At 49.9% G+C, this 4,473-nt stretch overlaps 1 protein-coding gene across 1 annotated transcript in view; it reads right to left on the reverse strand.

Annotated features, from left to right (window-relative positions):
- Positions 1–3,849, reverse strand: part of Ednra (endothelin receptor type A) — a 66,137-nt gene extending 62,288 nt beyond the window's left edge. The window contains exon 1 of the mRNA XM_021220251.1: positions 3,505–3,849. The gene's annotated coding sequence lies outside the window, so the exon portion shown is untranslated. The remainder of the gene's footprint in view (positions 1–3,504) is intronic.
- Positions 3,850–4,473: the final 624 nt, after the last annotated feature.

Genomic DNA, 4,473 nt, shown 5'->3' on the forward strand with positions numbered 1-4,473 from the left:
CTGTGCTGTGCTGTGTGTGCTGTGCTGTGTGTGCTGTGCTGTGCTGTGCTGGGCTCTGCTGTGCTGTGCTATGCTCTGCTGTGCTGTGTGTGCTATGCTGTGCTGTGCTGTGCTGGGCTCTGCTGTGCTGTGCTGTGCTGTGCTGTGCTGTGCTGTGCTGTGTGTGCTGTGCTGTGTGTGCTATGCTGTGCTGTGCTGTGCTGGGCTCTGCTGTGCTGTGCTATGCTCTGCTGTGCTGTGTGTGCAATGCTGTGCTGTGTTGTGCTGTGCTGTGCTGTGCTGTGCTGTGCTCTGCTGTGCTGTGTGTGCTGTGCTGTGCTTTGCGTACTCACACTTGTTCCATCTCCAGCACCACAGAAAGAAAGAGAAGATGACTGATGGAGACAAGAGGTTTAGTTTGAAACCCTTGAAACCCTGCAAAACCCACATATTTTTAAGCCCCCACTTCTACCCACTAGAAACCACCATGATACTTGTCAATGGTGTCCTGTGAGTGACAGGTTTTCCCAGGCCGCCACACTGTTTGGTTTGCCGTGGGTTATCTGGCTTCTTAGTATCTTGTAAGCATCCTATCTAGCTAGGACAGGACAGGCACTGTGCCAAACACATCATGTGCTGCTGCTGTCTAGTGTAATGATACAGTCAAGTCATCCACAGGTTCTCCAGGAGGACAGGGAAGCTGAGAGGAAGGCCCAGTAGCTCACGAAGGTCAAAGGTCGTGAAGAGTCCACAACTGGGGCAGCCTGATCTGACGCCACACCTGAGCTTTAACCACTAGACCATCCTGCCTCTCTTATTTTCATGCTTTATTTGCACCAACAACATACTTAAGATAGCTCCAGAATTTAGATGAGGCAGCAGACTCGGAGGAGTGTTCAGGAATTATCAAAGAGTACTTGGCATTCTTATGTTATATCACCTTCAAAGGGCAGGTGGTCCCTGGTGCTCAGTAAATCTAGATTTCTCCTCTGATACTTAAAGACACATAGAAAACACAAGGAAGGCTGGTGCCGAGAAAATAGCAATCAAGGGTAAATTGCTCCTCCCCTTTGGGTATTTTGTATTTTTCTTTTCTTAATCTGTAAATGAGGACCGTAACTTCACTTATGGGCAGTGGTCTGTGTATCTATGGCATATACACCTAATCCTAATTTTTTTTTTTTGGTTTTTCGAGACAGGGTTTCTCTGTATAGCCCTGGCTGTCCTGGAACTCGCTTGGTAGACCAGGCTGGCCTCGAACTCAGAAATCCGCCTGCCTCTGCCTCCCGGGTGCTGGGATTAAAGGCCTGCGCCACCAGGCCCGGCTTAATCCTAAAATTTAAGACTCAATCTTTTTGAGTCTGCACAGGGTGACCACATTTAGGGATTTTGACAGTTGTCATGGGACATTATTAAGTTTAGGCTTAGTCTATAGGCGGACCAAATAAGAGATGCTGACATGCTATAAGTAGTATAGGGGACACCTGCTGTCAGTCCCACATGCTTTTGCCTTGCCAAACAGCAATACAGATTGCACCTCACAAGCACCAACTGGTTCTTGACTTGGGCATCACAATTTATACACAGAACAACATCTATAACTCATGAGAAGGAGTCTTGAATGAGTGAAGTGACTGTTTTCACAGCCAAAAGGCTGCTGGACGTCATCCTGTCTCAGCTGGGCTGTAGGTGTTCATCTGCTGCCGTGATTTCAAAGTGATGGTCTGCCATTTCCCTCTGTCAATTCTGCTTACCCTTAATTGTAAGTAGACACAGATTTTTCTCTCCCGTCTCTAATAGTCCGGAATAACTGGCTGAATTATTAGTAGGCCTACAAATATCATCATTCCCTTTCCCAGATGGAGACCAGAATGCCAAGCACAAAGCTTTTTTACCATCTGCCTCCCTCTCAGGATAGTGAGGGGAGGCATAAGTCTTTTAATTTCTTGATTGCTTTGTGATTTATGGTTCCCGGTTTCCCAATGGGAATGGGATACTTAGTAATAGTTATCTTAAAAATGAGAGACAGAATTCTTTCCCATAAACAGAATAGCTTCATGGTCTATTAGAATCATCCAGGAGGGGAGTTCATGAGCCACTTGGTTGTCACAGGCACTGCACAACTCATGTAGAGCGCACTGGTCCTCATTGCCACAGACACGGAGAAAGCTACAGCCATGGCTTCCTATCAGGGTGTGAGCCAGCTGCCAATAAAGCCTCCTTCCTCCCTCCTTCCCTCCCTTCTTTCCTCCCTCCCTCCCTCTCTCCCTCCCTCCCTCCCTTCCTTTCCTTCCTCCTTGCTTCCCTCCAACAAAGACACTACCAAGAACTCATTTCTCTTGACACCTCTGTCAGCTCACCACATCTAAGGGACATCTGTCAAAAACATGTGGATGCCATATTGTTACAGAGTGAAAAACACAAAACCAAATAAAAGAAACCTCTTTCGAATACATGCTTTTCCAAGGACGGATCTGTAGCTCATTTTGGTATATTCTAGTCACGCTTTGCCGGTCATCTGGCTCTAGAGCCAGAGCTCTAGAGAAGCAATTCACATTCAGACCAGAAGGACGTGTCTACGGAGTCAGCATCTTTCCTTTTGTGGGTCTAGAGTTTGGTGGCACACAAAAGCTGACCCCTTAGTGCTTTCCCTAGTTAATACATCAGATTCTCAGAACAAATGTTCACTTGCCATTAGTAATTTGGAAAATCCAATGGCACCCAAACTGCACTTATTTACATGGTATGGTTGCCAAGGTGTTTCATAGTTAGCCAATCTAAAAACAGATGAGTTGGTGGCTGTGTGGGAACCAAAAACAACTACAAGTAGAAAAAAAAAATTAAACTAAGAATTTTTTTTTTTAAGTTCTCTGTGGTCTTGCTCTCTGGAGAAGACAAATTATCCACTCTCCTTGGGCGCATCCTCTGACTTTCATATGCCTTCGCCCCAGGTCTGCTGAGGGGAGGCCACTAGGGTAGTATAATCAGAGGTGGCTTATGTACAAACAGTTCCAGGGCTCTGCACATGAAAGACAACAAGTGCCCTTTAAAGGACAGCACTGAGCAAACCGCCCAGACCTCCCCAAGCAGGCAGATTTGCAACTCCAGCTGCCATCGTGGTGTGAGGGCTCCACAGAGGTTGGTTCTTTACAGAAGGTGTCCTTGGCACTCAGAGTGCAGGATGAGAAGAGATCAACTTCAGCAGGAGGCTCTGGAGCAAGCACCCTGGGCATTGATAAGTCTGAAAGCTCTTGTGGAGAAAAAGATCCTCCCACCCCCGGCTCCCTTTTCCTAAAAATCCGAGACAAAGCTCAATGATCTTGTCCAGTCCCCCCCCCGCCCCCCCCCGTGCTCGTCTCCCAGGAAAGCGCCCCACACTGGGCGTCCCGGGAGGTAGGTGCCAGGCCGGGCTGTTGGGTTTCCCCAGAGCTGCGCGACACCCCTGCTCCTCCCAGCAGATTGCCCCAGCGGCGACCCTATCCCTAGTCCCAGCCCTGGTTCCCAACAAGAAAGATTTGCACCGACCTTAGAGCTCCTCGGACGGACGCAGACAGCGCCAGGTCCCCGCACGGGCCAGACAGAGCCTGGGCTGGAGAACGAGGGTGGCGCGCAGGGTGGCGGGTGACCAGGGCTGCAGCACAGTCTCTTCCCCGGACAGCCAGGCTTCTCTAGGGGAGATCTTGCTCAGCCTGTAAGCTCCGGCGATGGTCCCCTGGATCAGAGAGAGGCTCCCCACCTCCTAGACACAGTTGCCAGACTAGAGGAGATGGGTGTGCGTGAGGCTCCCAAGGAAAAGCAAACTCCGGAGGAACACGCCTCCCGCGATCTTCCTTATGCTCCACAGGCTCCCAGACCTTCCCCTCTACTCTGGGACCGAACTGTAGGAGCGCTATCCCGCCTGCCCTCCAGGGAGCAGCCACCGAGCTGCAAAGCTGCTGCCCCCGCCAGGCCCTGAAGGGCAGGGATCTTTAACTATTTCCTTCCTGAGAAGTTGGGGGTTAGTCTAGGTTGGGTAGGTTTGAAAGTAGAGAGCAACAGACCAGACCCAAGGTTGTGTGGGGTTTTAGGAAGAAACTCGAGGCACTTGAGCCCTGAGTACTGGAGAGTTTGATCAGCAGGGAAGCAGGGGATATGGGTTGTGTCTCCTGTCAACTTTGCTTAGCTTATTAGTACTCCTCACCTTAGAGGAAGTTATGGAACCCAGGTGGACAGCATGTCTTTGGCTCAAGTGTGCCCTGCAAGACCACAAAGCCTTAGCCCAAGGCAAAAGGGGAACTGGGGAGTCTGTGGAAGGGTTTAGGGTGTGCTCAGAGAAATGATCACGTCTGACAATGGGGACACCATTCAGAAGACAGCGTCTTTATCACATACTGTCAAGTCATGGTAAGATGGAGAGTGGGAGGAGAGAAAAGGGCCAAACACCAGGGCTCCTGGGGAAGGAGGATGCCCTAGGACCTCACTGGTTCCCTACAGTATCTATAGTGGAATTGGACC

Source organism: Mus pahari, chromosome 20, assembly GCF_900095145.1.
Source record: "Mus pahari chromosome 20, PAHARI_EIJ_v1.1, whole genome shotgun sequence".
Taxonomy (NCBI): domain Eukaryota; kingdom Metazoa; phylum Chordata; class Mammalia; order Rodentia; family Muridae; genus Mus; species Mus pahari.